Source organism: Lynx canadensis, chromosome A3 (assembly GCF_007474595.2).
Source record: "Lynx canadensis isolate LIC74 chromosome A3, mLynCan4.pri.v2, whole genome shotgun sequence".
Taxonomy (NCBI): Eukaryota; Metazoa; Chordata; class Mammalia; order Carnivora; family Felidae; genus Lynx; species Lynx canadensis.
In genome coordinates, this window is record NC_044305.1 from 20,125,037 (window position 1) to 20,150,038 (window position 25,002).

Below are 25,002 nucleotides of genomic sequence, written 5' to 3' on the forward strand. Positions count from 1 at the left end.
GGGCCTAAGGTCAAGGTCATGGTGAGTGAGCAGCAGAGCAGGGCTGTCCCTCAGGTGGTCTGTCTTGCTTCTCCTTCAACCTCAGGACAACCCAGTGGGTGGGGGGAGGCGGCCGCTGCCAGGACTCAACCTAGACCTCGCTCTTTCGCTTTCCTGGAAGCATCTCGATTCTTCATTTTATACCAGCTGGGTTCCCTGTGGCCAGCTCCTCATTCGGATCTTGTGATTCTGTTCGCTGTGTGCTTTTTCCAGATGTTCGACGACAGGCAGACCTCGGCTTTACAGTGAAGCAAGATACAAGTGCAGGCATGAACTGCGGCCCCAGCCCAAGACACCCCACGCCATCCGTTCCACAGACCATCCGTTTTCCTGAAGCTCACGCTCTGCTTGTTCCCAAGACAAGGGGAGGAGGGGACACACCATTTCGTGCTTGCCAAATTCGCACAGTGGCTGAGCTAGAAGGCCCGTCGGGACCACCCCATGCAGCCCCCTCATTTCACAGCTCAGGAAACAGGACCCCAAGGTTAAGTAACTGCCCGGAGGTCACACAACCTATTAACGGCAGAGCCCAGATGGGAATTCCCAGACCCCGGACCGGGCCTGAAAGAGCAAACAGAGTGGAAAAAATATATGCAGATGCCTATGTGCGCCTCTGGGATCTGGGGTCCGTGGTCTGGGGGGTGTTCGTGGAAATCACCCCTTGAGGCATTGCCTCAGGTTCGCTTCATGCCTGCTGTACCCGGCTGCAGTGCCCACTTACGGTGCATAGCCCAATGCTGGCATTTATAGGGTTGTCCCTGAAGAGCTGCCGCTGGCAGGTAGGGGGACCGGCTGAGGGGCAGAGTCCTGCAGGAAGCTTCTGGAGCGCCTGTTCCTGAAAACTTTAGGGTTCGCTGCACAACTTCAATAGCCAGCAGCAACCAGGATCTATTGAGTAGTTACTGCCTAACATCCCTAGCGCATCATGAATGCCCCTAAAGCGGTGGCGGGGGGAGAGGTTTGGGGAGGATATCTAAGCAAACAAACGTGTAAAATGTGACTTTGATGAATACGGGCTCGTGTTTCTTTCTTCTTGGTAATTATAAGACTTCTCAAAGCGTCGAACATACAGGGGCCCCCGGGTGGCTCAGTCGGTTAAGCGTCTGACTCGGGCTCAGCTCAGGTCATGGCCTCGCGGTTTGTGAGATTGAGCCCCACCTTGGGTTCCGCACTGAGCCTGCTTAGGATTCTCTTCTGTGTGTGCCAGGGCTCCTACACATCGCTTACTCAGCTTGGGACGAGCCGGCAGCCAGTTGGGATTTTTTTTTTCTGCTGGAGTCCTCAGTTGGTGACCACAGCCGGGAGGACCAGAGAATTCTGGGGAAAACAGAGGTGGCTCAGGGTACTTGACCACCGCCATGGGATCCTAAGACAGGAGAATCCACACACCATGTCCACAGCACTCAAGCTTACCAAGAATGAGCCTCCCACGAGAAAGACGACAACAGGGCGGAGCTCGCCGGAAGGGGGCCGCTTCCCCCCAAACTTACTCTCCCCCTTTGCACTCCCTGGGTGAATGGCTGGGTTCTGTTGCTATGAAGGTACAGTTGAAGGCAAACTGCAGCCTCCGGCTGAGTGAGGTCACTGCATCAGTCTGGAACCGTAAGAGTTAAATGCCACAAGCCACGCGTCTTCAAGCTAATGCGCATTGAACTACACTGATCACACTTTACAAACCTGCACAGTTCCCTGGCGCTTCTCCCGGCAGGAGCCTACTCAGTATGAGACACCAGGAAGTAAACCCCCATTCTGACCCTCGCTCTCCCTTCAGCAAAATCAGGACTTAGTTAGGAAAGGTCTCCTGCTAAACACCAACATTGCTGTAATTTGAGCCCCCTCTCGCTTCCCGTTCCCTGAAACACAGAGCCCTTGTCCCTCTAAGGTAGAGTTTGCCAGGGGATTCAAGACCTCAAGCACAACCCAAATGGACAGCAATCATGGTGTCCACAGAGAGAAGGAGCTTGGGCAAAAAACAAGGGTGGGGAGCCGATAACAAACCCAGCCTCGTGTCGCAGCTTCTCACGGATTTGTTTTCTTTCTCTCACCATGCTGGAAGGTCTAGAGGGCAAGGACTGTCTTGTTCATTGCCGGATTCCCACTGTGCCTGCATAGTGGCTCGCACACAGCAGGCACTCAATAAATATTTGTTTAATGATGGAGCTGAGCTCCAAATGAAGCCAATTCATGCAGAAAGCTCTGTTTTCGCCCAGTGGTGAAGCAGCGGTAGGAAGGAGAGTGGAATGAGGGTAGAGCACACGTCCAATTCAGCGACTCCTACTAATTGGAGTTACCTGGATACATTGGTTATGTAGTGAAATGAGATTTCAAAAGATCGTACCTGGTTGTTCAGAGTACACAGCTACGCTAACGAGCCAGATGCTCGGGTCCTCGTTTCTGTTCACCACAGGACTTATTCTTAGATCAGATCCTGCTTCCCCCATCCCAGTTCAGCGACAGACACTGAGACTCTTTTCCAGAAGGCTCTGTTCGGTCCAGTCCTCATCTAATTCAGGTACAAAAACCATCCATTCTTCAACGTTGGTTCTTACTGTTGAATGGCGTCTGGAAATAGACTTGCTACCATGAAAGTATGGTGGAGAGCTACTTCTGTGAGCCGCACATTCTCCCTTTGCTTCTCCAAATCCATGATTTGCCCTTCTCCACCCTTCTCTGTACTCCGGACGCTGGTCTCTGGGGACTACACCATTGGGCTCTCTTACTCCCTGGCTTCCAGTGGAAGTGGGTCAATGGAAGGCACAGCAGATGCCTGGAGAGTGATAGGAAAGCGAGATTATGATATTTATTCCCCCAGATCCCTCTCTGCTGGGCCACTGTGTAGCCGTGGCTGTGTCCCTTTACCAAAAACCACAGCCACCCTCCTACAGTTACAGCGCCCTAATTTCCACTAGCAGCCCATTCCCCTTGTCTCTTCAGCCTCGGAGTTACAATGCTTCCATCTACTACTGTTTTCCACTTGTCCATCATTTTTGGTCGTCTTGACCCTAATCACATTCCTACCTATAGTTCCTTACACTCTCCCCAACAGTCTCCCACCCTAGCATGCCATCTGCTTCCTCTGAGGACCCGGACTAGACACAGCGGAGCCACAGAGTTGTAGCCTTTATTTTTCATTCCATCCCACTCACACAGCCCATAGAACCCGAGATTCTTTTGGGTTCTACCGTTTCTCTACTGGGAGTAGAACTTTACCTTATATGCCAACTCTGTTCCCTTCATCCACCAAATTTCGGTGGATAGATTCCAGCGTAGCATCTCATCATGTAAGGTCCCAAGAGCTGATGTCTTCGGACCATGATGCCGTGCTTGGCTGGACTAAACCATTATCCAATTCCGATGCTGCTCATGCTCTACTTCTCCCACAAGCTGGAGTCCTTTGGTACTGACGTCTTTATGGATCTCACTGTCCATGAACATAAATAGGTCTCTTTCTATGGTTTTCTTTTATAACCTTTGGTAAAGTGCTACCATTTTTCCCTAACGTACAGCACATCGTATCCCTAAGTCATCTGTAGCCCCCGTTTGCTGTTAAAAATAACATGCATTTTATATTATATTTTCTAATTGTTTATGATCTATAGAAACATTGATTTCATATTCAGCAGCACTCTTCATCTCTCTTAGTAGTAGTAATGGTCATAAGCAGATTATCTCAGAGCTTCTATAACAGAATAAGATGATGGAATGTAAATCACCACACCTAAGTCTGTAAGTCAGCTGTGCAAAGGATAGGACCGGAAAACACGGCTGCGACAAAAAGAGGAACTGAAGTTGATGGTAAGCTCTAGGAGACGCTCATGTAATGAGGAAGATGAGCAAGAGATTCAACCTTGGGCTTCATCTGCAGTGTCTACAGCTCCACGGTGGTTTACTCCTTTGATACGAGTGTCCCGTGCCGGCCAGAGGACTCTGGAGCATTCTCTGACAGACATTTCAAAATAGGCTTTGCTAACACCCAGCATCAGTTTGGGGTAGATGAAGCAGCTGGAAGCCATGAAGGAATGGCTGCTGTTTTTCCAGGGGATTCATAAGACGTAGAACCTTTTGGTAGCCTTATTGAAATAATTAGCACCATCAAGCAGGAGAGGAATTAGATACTGTTATAGGATTCCAAAGGGTCAATAAGAATACTTAACAGGGAAATTGGGTTTGTTTAATATAATGAAAACCTCTCAGATAAGTGAAGTGCTTTGTAATGAACTAAACCCCCTTACAAGGTGCTGAGTTCTTCCTCATTTGCTGTGCATTCGAAGATGGATTGCCAATCACCCAAGATGTTATGGGTGAAAAGGTGCACCCAGAAGAGACCTCTAAGAATGTCTGTTCAGGGGGCGCCTGGGTGGCTCGGTCAGTTAAGCGTCCAACTTCCGCTCGGGTCATGATCTCACGGTTTGTGGGTTCGAGCCCCACGTCGGGCTGTGTGCTGACAGCTCGGAGCCTGGAGCCTGCTTCCGATTCTGTGTCTCCCTCTCTCTCTGCCCCTCCCCTGCTCATATAATCTCTCTCACACTCTCTCTCTCTCTCTCTCCCCCCTGCCTCTCTCTTTCTCAAAAATAAACATTAAACAAAATTTTTTTTAATAAAAAAGAATGTTCAGGCTCCTTCAAATTCCAAAATTATGTGATCTCACAAAAAAAGAGTTCCTGCCCTGTATCTACACATCACCTGGTACACACAGACCAAGTATCATAATTAGCATGGATTCAGTGTTGTGTCCCAAGAGTGGCTTATATGATGTTAAATAGATTTAGTAGCAAAAAAAAAAAAAAAAAAAAAAAACTATTGCATTTAATTCAAAGACGTAATTTGTCTGTTAGGTGGTCACATTGGAAGTTTTATTCCAAACCATTTTCCAGAGCAAAGGTGAAAGACTTTCAGTCTGAGGGACGTATTCAGTCCCCAGAAATTCTGGTTGGCCTTCATAGTTCATAAGTTTGTGTAGTGCGGCACACACTTAAAAATGTCCTTTGAAAAAAAATACATATATATTATTTTCAATATAGATACATATTTTTCCCAAAGGGGAATACACACACACACACACACACAATGTGCAGATGCATTTCTAAGAAGCCCTGTAGCCAGAAATGCTTTCGCTCTGCCTGTAGGGAGACCGGAAGGGAAGGAAAGGGAAGGCTTCATTTTCCCTTCATCCATCAGTACCTGTCTTAACTTTGAGAACACTTGCGTAGGCAGGACCCTCGGTAACCACCTGGAGGAGGTTTCCCTAGACGCTTGGCCCCACCCAGTGAGGGCTTGAATTCCTGAACTCTTTAAGAGATGACATACTTTGGGGCGCCTGGGTGGCGCAGTCGGTTAAGCGTCCGACTTCAGCCAGGTCACGATCTCACGGTCCGTGAGTTCGAGCCCTGCGTCAGGCTCTGGGCTGACGGCTCAGAGCCTGGAGCCTGTTTCCGATTCTGTGTCTCCCTCTCTCTCTGCCCCTCCCCCGTTCATGCTCTGTCTCTCTCTGTCCCAAAAATAAATAAACGTTGAAAAAAAAAAATTTAAAAAAAATTTAAAAAAAAAAATTAAAAAAAAAAAGAGATGACATACTTTTTAGATGATAATGAGTATTGTACGCCTCGTTTTTTTTTTTTTAAATATAAGAGATTTGGGGAAGGAAAATCTCTTAGAATGCCCCACGTCTAACGAATGAATTTGACTTTCTCTTTCTTTCGTGCTCTTATCTTACGTAGTTGTAAGTTAGCATAGTTTTAACTATACAATATGGTTATGTATAGGCGTAGGTTACTTTCCCGCTAAAAGTCTAACCTAGGTTTGTTTCGATTTGCCGTTGTCTACAGATCGTTCTTTTAATTGTGAAATAATTACAGTGGACTAAGTCAGGTGTCTGTAAACGTTTCTCAAAGAGCTCTTTAGTTAAGTTTTTTTTTTTAAACGTTTATTTATTTTTGAGACAGAGAGACACAGAGCATGAACAGGGGAGAGTCAGAGAGAGGGAGACACAGAATCTGAAACAGGCTCCAGGCTCTGAGCTGTCAGCACAGAGCCCGACGCGGGGCTCGAACTCACGGACCGCGAGATCATGACCTGAACCGAAGTCGGACGCTTAACCGACTGAGCCACCCAGGCGCCCCAGTTAAGATTTTTTTTAATATTTGTTTATTTTTGAGAGAAAGAGAGCCTGAGAGGGAGAGGGACAGAGAAAGAGGGAGACACAGAATCGGAAGCAGGCTCCAGGCTCCGAGCTGTCAGCACCCAGCCCGACGCGGGGCTCAAACTCACAAAATGTGAGATCATGACCTGAACCGAAGCGGATAATTAACTGACTGAGCCACCCAGGCGCCCCTCAAAGAGCTGCTTCGCAAGTGTTTTAGGTTTTGTGGGCCCTGTGGTCTCGGTAACAAATACTCAGCTCTGCTGTTGTAGCAGAAAAGCAGCCAAACACAATACGTAAACAAGCAAGCATACTTGTGTTCCAATAAAGCTTTAGGTACAAAAGCAAGTGGCAAGTGGAGGGCTGTAGTTTCAACACCAAAAGTATAATCAGTGAAAAGGGGAAAAAAACATACTTTGGAGCTCATCAAAATTAGAAACTTCAGCTCTGTGACATATCCTGTTAAGAGGTTGGGGAAATAAGTTATGGACGGAGAGAAAATATTTGAAACTCATACATCTGACAAAGGATTAGCGACTATAATATATAAAGTACTCTCAAAGGTCTCGAAACCGGCAATCGGTTAGAAAATAAGCAAAGGACATGAACAGAAATTTCGTTGTAAAGGGTGGATGTATGGTCAAGAAGCAAGTTCAGAGACGTTCAACTTCATCCTGGCAGATGCAGACTCAAACCACGATGCGATATTCACACACACCTATCAGAATGGGTAAAAAGTGGGGTTTTTTGAATTGTTCTAAGACCAGATGCTGTTAAGACGCAGAGAAAATGGATCACTTCTGCTTCGCTGGAGAGAATGTAAAATGGCACCGCCATTCTGGAAAACAGTATGGCTGTTTCCTATAAAGCGAAACAGGAAACGGTCATAGATCCCATCGACTGCACTCTTGAGCATTTATCCCAGAGAAATGAAAACCCATGTTCACACAGAAACCTGCACATGACTAGGTATGACAGCTTTTATCATAATAATTAAAATCTGGAAACAAACCAGATGACCTTTAACGGGTGACTAGCGAGACAAACTGGTACATCCAGACCACGGAATACTGCTCAGCAGGAAAAAGGAAGGGCCTGGTGATAGATGCAGCAATTCCGATTAATTCTCATAGAATCATGCCGAGTGAGAAAACATCCGAATGGTCACAAACGGTAAGATTCCATTCATGGAACATTCTGGACATGACAAAATTATAGGCAGACCTCAGAGGTATGGCGGCTCCAGTTTCAGACCACCACAATAAAGCAAAGAGCCTAGGAGAGTGACTCAAATGGATTTTTTGGCTTCCCAGTGAATATATAAGTTATGTTTACCCTATATATTTTAATCTCTTAAGTGCCCAATAGCACTATATGTAGAAAAAAGAAACCAAGTGTGTATACCTTAATTAAAAAAATACTTTATTGCTAAAAACAATGCTAACCACCATCTGAATTCTCAGCAAGTTGTAATCACTGATCACAGACCGCCATAACAAATATAACAGGAATGATCAAGTTTGAAATATTGCAAGAATTACCCAAATGTGACACAGAGACACAAACTGTTGGAAAAATCATACTGACAGACTTGCTCAAAACAGGGTTGTCTCAAACCTCTTTTTTTTTTTTAATTTCCCTTCTTTAATTGGAAAACGTAGTGTCTCTACAAAATTTAACATGTCAGTTTAAAGACAAATCCCAGAGCTCTATTTAAATGTTTTATATCTTTAAATAAATTTTTATATTAAATATAATTTATTGTCAAACTGGTTTCCATACAACACCCAGTGCTCATCCCCACAAGTGCCCTCCTCAATGCCCATCACCCATTTTCCCCTCTCTCCCACAGCCCCCCATCAACCCTCAGTTTGTCCTCTGTATTTAAGAGGCTCTTATGGTTTGCCTCCCTCCCTCTCTGTTTGAAACTACTTTTTCCCCTTCCCTTCCCCCATGGTCTTCTGGTAAGTTTCTCAAGTTCCACATATGAGTGAAAACATATGATATCTGTCCTTCTCTGACTGACTTATTTCACTCAGCATAATACCCTCCAGTTCCATCCACGTTGCCGCAAATGGCCAGATTTTATTCTTTCTCATTGCCAAGTAGTATTCCATTGTATATATAAACCACATCTTCTTTATCCATTCGTCACTTGATGGACACTTAGGCTCTTTCCATAATTTGGCTATTGTTGAGAGTGCTGCTATAAACATTGGGGTACAAGTGCCCCTATGCATCAGCACTCCTGTATCCCTTGGGTAAATTCCTAGCAGTGGTATTGCTGGGTCATAGGGTAGATCTATTTTTAATTTTTTGAGGCACCTCCACACTGTTCTCCAGAGCGGCTGCACCAGTTTGCATTCCCACCAACAGTGCAAGAGGGTTCCCGTTTCTCCACATCCTCGCGGGCATCTATAGTCTCCTAATTTGCTCATTTTAGCCACTCTGACTGGCATGAGGTGGTATCTCATTGTGGGTTTGATTTGTATTTCCCTGATGAGGAGTGACGTTGAGCATCTTTTCACATGTCTGTTGGTCATCTGGATGTCTTCTTTGGAAAAGTGTCTGTTCATGTCTTTTGCCCATTTCTTCACTGGATTATTTGTTTTGGGGGGTGGAGTTTGGTGAGTTCTTTGTAGATTTTGGATAGTAGCCCTTCATCTGATATGTAATTTGCAAAAAAACGTAGCATCTGCAAAGTGCAATAAAACAAGGTATGCCTGTAGACAAAAGGAGGACAGACCAGTAATCACCAAGGGTTAAGGATGGGACATGGGTGGGGTTGGGAGCAGGAAGGAAATAGATATGACTATAAATGGGCAACAAGATCCCCGTTCTGTGTCTTGACTGGGTGGTGGGTACACAAACCTGTACATGTGGTAAAACTGTACACACACACACACACACACACAGGAGTATAAGTAAAACTGAGGCCATCTTAATGACGATCAGTGAATTGTATTTATGCCAAAATCTTGGCTGTGACATCATAGTATGGTTTTGCAGCATATTATCAATAAGGAAGCTGAGTAAAGAGTATGTGGGATCTCTCAGAATTATTTCTTATACTTGCATGTGAAGATACAAGTATCTCAAACTAAAAAGTTTAAATAAAAAGGGGTGGAGGGAAGGCCCAAAGAAATAGATTTTTACTGCCAGTGACGAAGTGGCCCCGGAACACAATGATTAAAGGACCCACAGCCGTGGATGAACTCACAGCATGAGTCAGTGTAATGGCGAAAGTATTTTTCAAACATTAAGCCTGTTCGTTTTAATTCTTCCCTTAAATCATGTGTCCTTGCTGTCTTCTGCTCTAAGGTGGGAATTTATCATGCCAGGGCAGACATTAAACTTGAAATGTAAGTTTGGGCGAGACAGCAGATGTTCTATATCCTTTTAACATCTCCAGAATCAAGCCTAGAGAGAGGAATCAGATGTAGGGCGGCTCCTCTGGTGAGAAGGCAAGAAGTGTTCAGGGGATTTCTGTCTTGGCTAGCTTCCATTTACCCTGCCAAGTTCACTCTCTACCTCTGTTCTGTACCCCCAGGGGACTAACTCCTATGGGATCCATCAACCGATCCCCTTGTCCTTGGCTTCTGGTTGGGTTCAGCCACTTGGTGGGCAGCCAGAGAGCAGCAGATTGGAGGAGAGTGAGGTTGGGTGTATGTCCACATAGCTCCCTCACTGCCGAGGTATCCCAAGAGGGCTGTGTTCCTCTATCACCAGCCAGAAACCTTGCCAGACCCCCCTTAGCATGCTGTTATCCAACTCCGTGCAGTTACTCTGGTGACTGGTCCCTCCCTCTGCCCCTTGAGACCTAGAGGCGGTATCAGCTAGCCACCCACCGTTGCTAGCCCCAGGACACTGCCTTATCCCTTGTTGTTTCCTTAAATCGATGCTTTCGGAACCTGTCCTTTGCCAAACTCTCCCCAAACTTCTCTTATCCCATTTGAGGGTGTCGTTTCTTTTATTCAGGGGCCTTCGAAGATAAAATATCTCTTCTCCGCCAATCCTGCTGGACCACTAAGCCTGTTGCCCTAAGGTAGTAAGGTAACTACTTAAAAGAAATTTTTAAAAATCCTTTTGGTTCCAGTTTGTGGAGAGAAGGGAAGCAGAGGCAGACTTAGGTGGCAACACTATAGTCAAGCAGATATTTGGTAAATGACACCCGCTAGACAATTCATTATATTAGCCCTGCATTTAGATTTGTATTTTTATGCATTATCACATTTAACCTTTATACTGAGGATTGCGTGATAATTTATAGGTGATAGAACACAAGCTTAGAGGCAAAGAAACCCACCTAAAATTCACAGCAAACAAATGGTGTACTTGGGACTTAAGCCTTGGTCTTTCTGACTATCGAGCCTGGGTACGTTTTGCTTCTCTGTATCAAGTTGCCGGTGAGATAGGTTTTATGACCAGTCTTCCTCTCTTGCCTTGTAGGCCACCTTCCCGTGTGCTCACCTGATCTCTTTGTATGCAGGGAGGGCAAGCTCTCTTCCGCCTCCTCTTAACAGGACACTAATCTCATGGGATTAAGGCCCCACGCTTAGGCCCTCATTTAACATTAATTACTTCTGTAAAGCCCCCATCTCCAAATCCAGCCGCACTGGGATTAGGATTTTGATGTGTGAATCTGGTGGGACATAAACACTCAGTTCATAGCAATTACCCCGGTTTAAAAAAAAAAAAAATGTGTAGCCATAATGACTCGTTTCATTTTTAGAAGCTCAAAAAAGCATACCTTTTATAAAAGTTTTCAGCTCAAATTAAAGTCTTGAGCTCCCTTTAATACATTGGCAAGAAACCCAATGTCTTCCTCTTGGGGCTTTCCACTTTCCCTTTTCCTAATTTTTAAAACACCTGGGGCTCAAGCAGTCCAAAGGATCCCACAGCACGAGGCCGGTCCACGATGCCCGCTTCTCGCCATGGCCTCTCGGTGATCTGTCAAAAGCTGAAAGGCATCCACATTCCCAGGATGTGGACGGTCCACTCCGTGGTGGTGCAGTGAGGGTGCAGAGGGAGGACTGGGAACATGGACATCATCACCTCCCATCAGCTTTCATCACCGACCGTCAGCTTCCTGATGACCTCCTGCTAAAGTCCCCAAAACGCAAACTCAGAACATGTCTAAGCTTTATATTGCGCGTAGAAAGGAAAAAGGAAGTGGGTGAAGAAAGGATGGAATTAAAAGCAAATCAGCAGAAAAACAATAAAAATGAAAATAAAAAATGAAACAGCTGTGGTTTAGAAAGCAAACCTCAGAGGCACAGTTTTTATCTTCAATAGACCTGCTCCAAAATCCAAACATGAGAATAGCCCGGTCACAGAGTTATTAAGAAAAGAATACAAAAAAGCACCTTGCTCCACAAGGCAGAAGCACTGCGATTGTGTGGGTCGGATGAAACTCGTAAGTCAAAAGACTACTGGTCGTCTTCCCATTCAGTCTTGAGTATGTCTTGAATCATCAAACTCACTCTGTGTGTGTGTGTGTGTGTGTGTGTGTCTGTCTCTCCCTCTCTTATGTCTTTCTTTCTCTCTGCATGCACGCACACGTGCTTACACACACACACACACACACACACACACCCCGCTGGAGAAGACATTTCATAATTCTGGGTGGCATAAATAGGAAATAGAATTTACAAGGTCTTGAATAAAAGATGAACCCACCTGTATCCAAAAAGGCCCATCCTTTTCCTTTCCAAGACTCTATTATAAAGGTGCACGTAGACAAAAGACCCCCGAGAGTCCACCCGTCAGATGGGTTTCAAGAGGCGTAGGTAAAACTTCCGAGTGACAAAGTCCCGAGCTGCACATGCTGGGTTCCAGGGGCTACAAAGAAAGCCTTGTCTTGGTCTGTGACAGGCTCAGGTGAGTGGAGGCAACAGCCACAGACACACAAATGCCACCACACCGCAGATGACAAAGCTAAAGAATGAAGTGATCTGGGGGACCAGAGGAAGGGGTATTTAACTACCCCTGATCAGTCGAGAAGGGCTCCTCAAAGGACATATGCTTGAGATAAATCTTAAAGGGTGGATAGGATCCTGTTCCTTTCCCACAAGAATCCTGTCTTCACACTGCTTTTAGATATTTCCTGAAGTCAGCATGGCCACGTACATGCACACACACACACACGCACACTCACACACACACACACACACACACTAAACTCATATGAAAGTTTATGTATCTCATAAAGGTAAAAGCTCCAGTCTTTGCTAATTATCCATCCCTTCCTGGGGACCAGATGAAAATTCCTCCCAGGAGCCTTCATAAAGAAGACAATGTATGATATAATAAACACCATTTTACAGGGTCATTAAAGTGGATAGAACCATAAGCTTCATAGGTCTGTTTCTTATCAGACCCTCAATATAGATCATCAAAAAGCCATTCATTAAAAGCAGATCTATAGGGAGCTAGCAAAATGTCCAAGATGCCCAGCTTTCTGTTGGCCTACTTTATTCCGAGGAAAATCTTAGAATATTTGAAGAAGAGGTGGATTGCGGACCCTCCCAGAAAGCGATACCTCTTGGGGCTTGGCGCTTGTGAGGAAGTTACCCTGTGTTGCACTTTTGACGATGACCCAAGTGCCAAGGGCAGTCACACCCGGAGTGTAAACATCATATGTGAAAATCAAAACGGTAAGGAGGGATATGAGCTCCCCTGGATGGACAGAACAGCCAAGAATCTGTTGTCATAGACCAGATTAACGAGGACTGAATTGTGACAGGGAGGCGCAGTGAGGGAAACAATCTTACAGAGACCATTCAGGTTCCTCTTCTTGCGTAAAATTTCTTCTTCCACCTTTATTCAAGCAACAGCGAGGAGACCGTCAACTCTCAAGCAGGCCAAAAGCCCATTCATTCAATAAACGGTTCCTAAGAATCTGCTGTGCGTCATAAATTACGCCAGTTACTAAGATCTTGGAGAGACATAAAGTCTAATTTCTGCCTTGCAAAATGCACGTAACTTATGATACAATCAACCCTCCTCAGATTTGCCTCTTGCTGGAGTTGCGTTGTTGGGCGTGGGCCAGACCAGGGAAACCCGCACACCTGGATGGAATTCTTCAGGTTTTCCACGGGCATCACAGAGACGCTCCCACATTCCTAGACATTTTCAAGGGTGAGGAGTGGATCCTTGTGCACTTTGAGTAATAAAACCTCGCCACAAGGAAGACAGATGAAGGATTATGAGGTCAAGGGGAAATATCTCCACCTGCTTCCCCAGTCCCAACCCTTACACTGATAAAGCCGGTCTCTAATTAATCATCTGTGCTGGTAAGTGTCCACTGATCCTATTAAACAATAGGACTGGGTGGAACTGATGGGCCAGCCTTGCCGCCAAGACCTCCCAACCCTCATTAATAAATTTAATAGCGGCACCGAGATATCTCAGGAGTGCAGTAGGTTATAGGCTGCGCCTTTCCTTGGGGTATAATTTTACGTTCCTGCTCCGTGCGGAAGTAATGTATTTATTCCAAGTTAATTTTTTTTTTTTCTTAAAGTCGGCCGGTTGGGCTCCTTGGGTGCTATCCTAAATTGACAAATTCCAGGCTGCTGGGGCTTGTCATCTGAAGGCAGAAAAATTAGAGAAGCCAGTAATCAATCTGTATTGTGTGAAGATTAACATGCCTGCCCCTCAGGTTAACCAGCCCTAAATGCAAATTGAATTGAAATGTTCAGAAAGTGTTCCTAATCACGCGTGCCGTGATTACGAATCAGTCCTGTGTTTATTTATCGCTCTTTGAAATCACCAAACACCGGGCAGCCGGGGGAGACAGAGGCCAACAAACCTGAAACGAACTACGATCCCGGCAGCCGATGACCCGAAGCAAGTCCGAGGGGCTGCCTGTCCGGAGAAAATGCAAATGCTTTCTCCACCGCAGGGCCTGGGCTGGTAGTCGTGGCCGGGCGCTGGGGATGGGCAGCTGTTCGTGGACAAATCCAGGGCGGGTGGGGGTGGGGAATGTCAAGGGCATGGATGAGTTATGTCAGCAGGGCCCGTACCGGCCCTTTCTCAAATATCAGGCCACAGATTTATTTCAGGGACTTTGGGGAAAAGAGCTCCTGAAAGCGGATATGCCGAGATTAATGGAGCACCGCGCAGTTGGACAGGAACCGGTGCGCGGCTCGGCTTAGGGGGCCTCACCGGATCGCTTGCTTGCGTTCTGCCTCTTTCCAGCGGCCACGTGTGCCCGTGTGCGCACGCACTTCGGCGTGGGAAGGCCACCGCGTGTGAGTTGAGACCGTGTGTCCCTTGTATGTCGGAGTGGATGTACGGCTTGCGTTCGTTATTTACCAACTAGTAATGCCTAGCTTTGGAGGAGGCTGTGTTTTAAAATTAACCTGAGTCGATAGTTTGTGCCTCGAAACACATTTTCCCCCGCAAGAAATAATGCTCCACCCTATGCCTCTGATGTTCTTGCAAGTCCATAACTTACCTGAGGGGTATGGTGTTGAATCGCGCCAGGGTGGGGCGTGATAATCACACAATTAGAATAGGATTCAGCTCACACAGCGGCAAGATTTTAATGCCATGCTAAGTGGCTTGGACTTTATTATGTGGGGCAGCGGTTCCCAGACTTTTACTTCAAGCATCAGAATTTTTTTTTTTTTTAAAGAATCAGGGGATAGCGTTTACTGACCAACTTTTTATTTTGCCTAGTAAGGGCTTTACCGCAAAGCACAGCGGCAGCAGAAACAACACAACAAGCTACTCTCATTATTTCATTAAAGAAAGAACATTTTTATCCCCCCAAAGTAGAAAGAATATAAATTTTAGTTTAAGAAACAGGGGAATGGGGGGGGGGGGCTGGGGTGGAGGGGGAGGGGGCGTTTGGTTCAGAAAATGTAATAGATTCACCTTGAAGAAAGCCTTGTGCATGAAGCCTACTTTTTCACCTTTTTTAACTACGAGCCTCTGAACCCTCTTCACAGCCAGGTGCGCTATTGCTTAGATGTGGGTTTGGGGAACCAATGGCATCAGGGAACCTTCAGCAGTTCCACAAGCCCAGGTAGGGGGCAGACATAAAATGATCATTGATTATGCTCTTGGATTCTGGGAGTCAGGATTCAAAGAGGACGCAGCAAGGGCAGTTTGATTCTGTTCCACAGGCTCAGGGGTCTCAGACTCGAAGCTGGAGGCTGTTACCGCTTTGAAGGTTCCCTCACGCACAGGTCTGGTCGCATCTGGTGGCTCAATGCCGGATGTCAACTTGGGGATGTCAGCCTCTCTCCTGGGTCTCTCCAAGCAGGCTAGTTTAAGCTTCCTCGTGGCGCTGTGGCTGGGATTCCAGGGGATGGGAGCTATACCCTTTTATGACCTAGCCTTGGCTGTCACATGACATCACTTGCCCCATTATAATTGGCTGAAGCGGTCCCAAACCCCTGCCCAGATTGAGGGGGTAGGGAACACAGTTCCAGCCTCTCAGTGGAAGAGTGTATGTGGGGGTATATGTGCAGCCATCTTTGGAAAATGCAATATGCTACAGAGCCCCTGCTGCAAATTATTTATTATTTCCTCTCAATCTCTCTCTCTCCAGTATATATAATACACACACACACACACACACACACACACACACATAGAGGAAAGAAGAGATTTATTTTTAAAAATAAACACAGGCAGGGTGCCTGAGTGGCTCAGTCAGTTAAGCATCCGACTTGGGCTCAGGTCATGATCTCAGGGTTCGTGAGTTCGAGCCCCGCGGCAGGCTCTGTGCTGACAGCTCAAGAGCCTGGAGCCTGCTTCAGATTCTTCCTCTCACTCTCTCTCTGCCCCTCCCCTGCTCATGCTCTGTCTCTCTCAAAAATAAATAAACATTAAAAAATTTATAGGGGCGCCTGGGCGGCTCAGTCAATTAAGCAGCTGGCTTCGGCTCAGGTCATGATGTCACAGTTTGTGGGTTCCAGCCCCGTGTCGGGCTCTGTGCTGACAGCTCAGAGCCTTGGAGCCTGCTTCAGATACTGTGTCTCTCTCTCTCTCTCTGCCCCTCCCCTTCTCGTGCTCAGTCTCTCTCTGTCTCTCAAAAATAAATAAATGTTAATTTTTTTTAATTTATAAAAAATAAAAATAAAATAAATAAAATAAAAAATAAACACAAGGCAAAAAAATTCAAACCTTGCCATGTATACACACACACACACACACACACACACACACACATATATATATATAGAGAGAGAGAGAGAGAGGGAGGGAGAGAGAATTTTGACTAGGCCACCAAGTGCCCAGCTATTTGGTTCAGCATTATTCTGGATATATCTGTGAGGGTGTCTCTGGGTGACATTAACATTTGAATAGGTAGACTATGGCATGTTGCTCAGCTAAACCGTGGGGGAGCCCTACACAGAACAAAAGGCAGGGCAAAGGAAAATTCACTCTCTGCCTGTCTTCGCATTGGGACACTGGTCTTCTCCGGCACTCAGACAGGAACTTACATCATCAGTTCTCCTGAGGATCGGGCCCTGGGGCTCAGACTGGAACTATACCAGCTCTCCTGAGTCTCCTGCCCACAGAGGGCAGAGCATTGGACTTCTGTGAGCCAGTTCCATATGACATAGATGGAGAGATAGACATGTGACAGAGGTAGAGAGATCGATAGTTACATACATGAGACAGATGATAGATGAGATAGCTAGATAGCTAGCGAGCTAGATCGATCCATCAATCGATAGATTGATAGATCAATAGATAGATAGATAGAAGAGAGGGAGAGATCTCCTATTGGTTCTGTTTCTCTGGAGAACCCCAATAATCCAGATTTATATATGTGTGTGTATATGTATCTATATGCATGCACACACACATGTGTATATGTGCATATGAATGTATATCTCATAAACACACGCACACACACTGTGCCACTATAATGTTGCACTGAATTTCAGTGAGTCCCTCAATCCCCTGAAAGTCAGGGTGAACCCAAGACAGGAGTCTCTGTTTCTTTGTAGGCCAATACTGCTGGTTTTTTACACGGTTATGCTCTAGCTGCACTCTGGCGGAATAAGCACAGGACTTTAGAGGCAAATCCCAGGACCTCTGTTGCCCGGATCGTGGTACCACATGTATCACATAACCTCCCTCGGTCTCCATTTTGCTCGCTGGTTAGGTTGACATCATCGCCCTTGTTTCACAGACCAGTAGGCTCTGCTTACTAGTAACTGAGAAGTACTTTCTCTTGCGGCCTGTCTTCTCCACCTCTCTTTCTCTACTCAGCAAATATTTGCAGCTGGCCCTGGCCTCGTCCTCCTCTGCCCCGTCATCCTTCTTGCTGCCACAGACCTCAGTGGCTGCAGACCTGCCCAGGAAACCACCTCTGGCATTACATCAAGGGAAGACGAGGTTGGGAGTCATGCCACCAATTCGAGCCCCACATGCCAGTTACGGACTAAAAAGGGATGAGGCTCAGTAAAAATAAATCACAATCCCGCGCCCGAGGTGGGGGCTGACTGCTGAAGAATTTCATACGCTTTTCCTTTTTTAGTTCAGAGAATTGGTCAGGATAAGCAGAGACACAGGTATTGACTTCACTGAAGCTTTGATATGGTACAACCAAGTAATTGCAGCCCAGAGTCTAGCCGCAACCCTCACAAGCTGTGGGACCTTTGGCAAGTTACTTAACCTCATCACGTCTCAGTTTCCTCAAAGTGAGATAACAGTGGTGCTTCTCACAGGGGGTCATTTTGAGGAAGAACTGAGATAATGCATTAAAAGTCCTTGACACCGTCTAGCACAGTGGTTCTCAAACTTCAGCACACATCCAGTTCATTGGTAGGGTTGTTAAAACACAGATTCCTGGGTGTCTGACTCTAGGGGTTTCTAATTTGTTAGGTTTCAGATGGGCTCTGAGGTTTTGCATGTCTGACAAGTACCGGGCATGCTGCTGATCTGGGACCACACTTTGAGAACAACTAGTCTTGCATAGTTTTCATCCATTGTGAAGATGATGATGATGATGATGATGATATGAAGATGATGGTGATGGTGATGAAGGTGATGATGTTGATGGTGGTGATGATGATGATGGTGACGAAGGTGATGAAGGTGGTGATGGTGATGATGATGGTGGTGATGGTGATGATGGTGATGGTGATGATGGTGATGAAGGTGGTGATGGTGATGATGATGGTGGTGATGGTGATTATGGTGATGAAGGTGATGATGGTGATGAAGGTGATGATGGTGGTGATGATGATGATGGTGATGTTGATGATGGTGATGGTGACGATGGTGATGAAGGTGATGATGTTGATGGTGGTGATGATGATGGTGATGAAGTTGATGATGTTGATGATGGTGATGATGATGATGGTGATGGTGATGATTGCTATAAGGGACTCCAATTTTACACAAACAATAAAGTAAAAAATAAATGTGTTTTGCCTAACTTAAGAAAACATCCCAGTATGCTCCATGTTACAGTTTGGTTGCTATTGACGAAATCTATTGTAGTTCACATATTTTAGACTTTATATTTGGTACAAAGTTTCTAGGATACGAAGCATGTGAAAATGCATCTGGCAGAATCCCTAGAGGCAATCAGTGGCGAGATGAGATTTCTGCTGTGAAGGGAACAGAACCGGGCAGCCAGGAAGGAGAATTTGGCCCTCAGGTTTAAGGGATTTCCTTTGCAAAATGTTAGGATTGAATAAAATTATCTCTAAGATCCAACCCAGTTCTGCCAAACCAAGAGTCTATCAATAATTATAATCTAAAGCAGACTGAGAACACAGCAGTCCTGCCCCCAGAAAGCTACTTGTTATGCAAAGCCCTTGGCCCAGGCACCAGGAAGCCTTAGAGAGGTTTCCTTCCATCCAAGACCATCATCCGAGACCAGCACCACTCAACAGCAGAAGCTTCTATGGGGCCCGAAGAAACCAGCTGTTTGTTGCATGAGGATGGGCAACTTCCTGCCCCGGAAGACCGTGAAAGGAGGCAGCCAAGCCCTATTGCCCACTTTTCTGACACTGAGATGGAGAACTTGAGTTCAATAGATTGTTTTTTAGGAAATGACTTTATAAGCCTTGCATCTAAATGGGAAGAGAGAGAAAGGCCTGGTGTCGTGTTCTTCCATCCCCACTGCCTTACGTGGGCTACATTCTAGTGGTAAGTCTTCCCAGGGAAGCTCCAGCCCATGACTTGATCCCTCTAGGATACAAGAGGTCTCTGTGTGTCCTTGGGCTGGCAGGCAGTTCTACTGTTTTCGCTTTTTTTTTTGTTTTGATTGTCTATTCTTGGGATATAAACAACCAACTAGCCCTCCCAGCTCCTTGAAAGAGAGGTTATTTGTAATTCATTTGTGAGCACCTGGAATTAGACCTAACACAAAAAGCTACTCAGCAAATACTTATTGAATTAATGAATGAGTGAATGACCATCCATCTGAGAAAGACAAGTGTCAAATTTCCCTACTTATTTTCTAAAAGCCTGTCATAATCATTATACTGAGCACTTACACTATGCCTGGAACTATTCTAAGCACGTACAAGCGATATTTCATTTCACTCTCAAAATAGACCCAAGAGGTTGAGTATTGTTATCATCACCCCATTATTCAGATGAGGAAACTGAGAGTCAATATTACACCATCAAAAATTGGCAGAACACGTTTGAGGCCAGGCAGTCTGACTCCCTGGAAAAGCACTCTAGATGGCTCTCTGGCTTCCATCCAAGTACACACAGGCCGTCAAGCCACTAGTTGACGCCATTCTGGACATTCTCTAGGCCCCACCTTCATGACTTCTGGCATGCTCCATGGATGTGCATTCTGTCATCTCTCCATCCACACAGAGAGACAGGCATTGAGGGAAGACCTGGCTACAGAGCTGAGGTCTCAGGAACATGGAAGGCAGAGGAGACAGTGACAACCCTTCTGTTTATTGCTCTTTTCCATCCTGTGGAGAGCCATCATCAACCATCCTCATGGAGGTTCCCCTTAGCAGCAAGATTCTGCCTTCGCTTGTCTTCCTCGCAAAGCAGCCTCCAGGGAAAAGGCAGCTCAATTTCCACATTATTTAATAGCTCTCTGGCAACTTCTACCAAGTCTCAGTAGACTCATTAGTCAAACGAGGAGGACGAACTAACCCATTCAGATAGGCCTGGAAAGGCATAACCCCAGCCAGATATACAAGGTCACAGATATACGGGCTTATGTTTTTAACAGAAATACAATCCTTTCCTTTATGGAACAACACTTGCTTGGCAATATCTCTTTATTATAGGTCAGTTGATTACTTAAAATAATGAAACAAGTCCAGTTCCCAACATACTCATTAATAATAATAAGTCTGAAACCAAGAGGAAAAAAAAAATCTCAGATCCATTAGGATTTTTTTTCTTTTGATTTGTGGTCTCAGAATGCTTAGGAAAATTTTATTTCCCTCTTTAGCAAGTAAAGCCCCTCTTTGTGCTGCTTTGATCAGCTTTTGCATATGGCTCCTCTTTTGTACCCAGGTTCGGGGAAGTGAGTCACCCTTGTCCCACAGCAAAGCCCTGAAGGCCACCTCTTTGACGGCTGTCCACAGTACCAAATCAGGGCTACTGCCTTCCCAGGGCAGTTTCACTGGCAATGTCCACTTAAAGAGTCAACCGCTGGGTCAGAATGTGACAAAATGTGCTCACCAAACAGCAAAGACCATTTCTTAGCATCCACCATTTCTCTTTTGATTCAGAAGAGGCGGGAACTTTTTTTTAACATTTATTTATTTTTGAGAGACAGAGAGCGACAGAGTATGAGCAGGGGAGGGGCAGAGAGAGAGGGAGACACAGAATTCAAAGCAGACTCCAAGCTGTCAGCACAGAGCCTGACGCGGGGCTCGAACTCACAAACCGCTTGATCATGACCTGAGCTGAAGTCGGACGCTTAACCGACTGAGCCACCCAGGTGCCCCTGGAAGAGGTGGGAACTTTTGAAGCTGCCCCTCCGGTTGCTTTCTGAAGTCTGAACCCCTAAAGCCAACTTGTCCTCCTTGTTCCCACAGGGAGAACAGCCTTGCCCTGGGTCTGCCTTAGTTGAAAGTCAAGACTCCCTGAGAGAATGCGTACTTGGAGACCCTCTCAATAGATACAGAACCTCCCAGTTAGTCACCATATGCTCATCTGCCTTTCTCAAAGTTTAGATATTCTACGCAACCATTGACACCAGTGTCTAGACCGGAGGTAAGATAAATGTTCATGTGTTTCCCTTCCTGAGGCATATACAATATGAAACCAGCTATCCCAACGTCAAGGTATTATTTAGCTAACAATATCTAATTCCAAAAATACTCCGAATCCATTTTTTTTAATATATGAAGTTTATTGTCAAATTGGTTTCCATACAACACCCAGTGCTCACCCCAAAATGTGCCCTCCTCAATACCCGTCACCCACCCTCTCCTCCCTCCCACCCCCCCGAATCCATTTTTTAAAAAATTCACTGCTCAGTTAACTATCAAGTCTAACGGATTTTCTCCACAGAAATGTCTGACGTCTTTAACTGTTTCTCTACTGAGTGAAATCAGTGGTTTTCAGCCCACATGGTGTGCCGCAATCACCTAGGAAGAAAAATCCTCATTCCCACCCTCACCCACCCAGATCTTCTTCTGGGGCGAAGCTCCCACATTGGCATTGGTCAAGATACCCAACTGATCCTCACGTGCATCCGGGACTGCGCACGACTCTCTGACTGATCCTAACTTTCCTGAATGGTGACCCTGCCACATTTACTACCTCTGCAAAGAACAGATCTCTCCTATCTATAAACGGGCTGTTACTTCCTTCCTTCCCGTGAGCATGAAAACCTGGATATCCAAACCTTAGCGCCTTCGGAAAATCTTAAAGACACGAACGAGTTAGCTGAGTGGTACTCCCAGATGAGGTTGGGTGGCCTCTTGGATTAGTGAAGCTCACACCCCTCATGCATCACTAGCAGTATCCTGAACATGCCCCCCCCCACCCCCTCCATTTTCCTCCTGGGCAGGAAGAAGACCGGGTGATAAATGAGTCAGGTAGGTTGGGGCCAAATGAAGAAAGGCCTTGGAATGGATGTTCCATTTCATTCTGAGGGCAAGGAGATGACATTGATGGGTTTTAATTGGGGCAGGATGTGACATGATCACAATTTTTTTTTATTTTACAAAGATCATCAGGCTCTAGTCTGGAGACTGGAGGAGTTGGGAAAGAGAGCTGGAGCTGGGGCACAGACAGATGGTTATTGAAGTCACTTTAGCGAGCGATCAAGTATCCTGAAATAAGGGAGCTGCCAGACAAGTTTGGGGGAGAAAAGATTGAAGAAGTGAAAGTGGTGGGATTTGGTGATGAATGCATTTGAGGCTGAGGAGGAAGAAAGAAAAGCCTCTAGCTTTCTGGCTAGAGCAGTTGCATCAATGGCAATGAGGTTCCTCGGTTTGGAGAACACAGGAGGGAAGGACTAGGTGTCTCCGCCAAACGTATACATTTGAAGGGGACACACTTCAACCCATAACAGGTGTTATGGAAATCATCTAGGATGAGCTTTTCCAAAATGTTTAACCATTCCCATGCTGCTGAGAGTTATCTAAGGTAAAAACAATAAGGTTCTGTTCTAAGTCACAGTTCCTTCCCACCTACCTCTGCCTGTTCATTTAGTTCATCTGATTTCAAACCTTAAAATTTAATAAAACACCAGGTGAGGAACTTTTTCCCCAAGAACTAATCTAATTCCTGGGCTCCTGGGCTCACTAATACACTCCTTTTCAACCAGCTCTTCTGATGTGATCATCACAGCCACACGGTCGTTGAGCCCCAACCACGGGGCAGCTTTTATTGGAAGGATTCAAGCATAGTCTACCCTACTTTCAAGAAGAGCTTTCCCGTTTCACCAAAAACCACAGGCCAATGTACCAACGAAACTTCATGCCGCCCTCCTTTTTATCAGTATATTATATCTGGCACAAAGGCCTTCAGGAATGGCTGTTCCACTATTGACCATTGTTACACTCTGTCATCTTACAGAGAAATCCATCAGGAATAATGGAAAACTGTTTGCAGCTTTTATCGACCATTCATTGGCCTTTGACTGTGAACAGGAACCGGCTATGGGTTAAGCCTCATAAACTCCATATAGACTTTCAGTAATTGAAGTTCATGCAAAACTTGCATTTTACTACCACAGTAAGATTGGCAGGCCTCCGGTAGACCAGAATGCAGTTCTGAGCTGTGTGAAACAAGGTTTGCCTTCTGTTCTCCATCATACGTGGCTGGAAGTTGCTTTTGCGTAACGTGTTTCCATGGCCCGTAGCGTGTTTCCATGGCGTGTAGCGTGTTCCCATGGCCCGTAGCGTGTTCCCATGGCACGTAACGTGTTCCCATGGCCCATAGCATGTTCCCATGGCACAGTAAAGAGAAATGCAGTGTCATCCTGCATACTGACTACTTAATTTGTCATCATCAGTGGATATGGGGTGCCAGTTCACCCATGCACTTAGTATTTATGGCAGGCCTACTATGTGCTGGCACTGTGCTAGACGCGGGGGATGCAACAGTTAACAAGACAGGCACGATGCTTCCCTCAATGCGCTTCCTGGGTTGGGAGGAAGTCAGACAAACAACGAGCCAATAAAAATGGAGTATGAGAAGTCTGTTTGCTAAGATCCACCCAGGTGCTTCAGACAAGCCTCTCGGCGAACTCTGGTACCACCGACCCAGTTCATCCGGTCATAAATCTGAAAGGCTTTTTGCCCTTTATCTCCTCCATCTTCCCAGGCTCCTATATACCACCAGATCCTGTGGATTCTGGCTCCTAAATGTCTCTCAAAAACAGAATGCGTTTTCTAGATGCTTCTGCTTCAGTTCAGACAGTATTCCAAATACCTATCAGTTTTGACTTCTGATATGAGCTGGAAAGATTGTACATTAATATGCTAACTTATGATTTCCCTCACTCAATACGATGTTACTGAGCACATACTATGTACGAGGCACTGGAGATGTAATAACAAAGAAGGCACGCGTGGCCTGTGGCCACATTTTTACACACAAAATCTCCCAAGGGACTTGGTGCCACAAATCAATCAATTAAAATTTGCACTGGAAAGCTAATTTAACTGAATTTGCTTCATGCACTGCTGACCCTACAACCCTAGGCTTCCCTGCCTCTGCTGCACACTCCTTAAATTTGTCAGAATGGCTTGAGTTGTTTTCCCTTCTCGTTTTTTATGTTCCTGCCCCACTTGGATTTATACTCTTTAACATCATTTCTCCTGCTAACTGACTTTAGGCTTTGAGGATCCAAAGAATGAATGTCCAAATCTGAAGGGCAAAACTGTGGTTGGCCTGGCTCATGAAGTGGTCGCTGTGGCTTTCCTGGTGACAAATGTGACACATGACAGAAATAGGATGCTGCCTAAATCGAAGACTCACATCAAGTCACTGAGAAGAAACAAGACACGTCACTAGATAAAGGACGGCAAACACCTGGTTTGTTTACAGCCATATCCATCCCCGTGCCAGACATAACTAATTGATCACAGATCTCTTTTCCTGCTGACCCCGGGCATGACTTTAGGTTCTTAGCACAGCCTGCCACAGCCACTGCCAATCAATTAGGTTTGGGACCTGAGACAAAATTTGTCATCTCTGCATTAATCCAGTGATCAGAGAATAGGAAACTTCACGAATCAGAAGACTAAGGCAAAGCTATACAAAAGAGAGAGAGGCCAGGGAGGATGGAAACCATGCTATTTGCGATCTCCAGAGTGTTTCCTGCCCCAAAGTCCACAAGATCACCAAAGGATGATTCTTCTTGTGCCGCTTGAGAAAGAGCCTCAGGCTGCATCAAGCTCTCT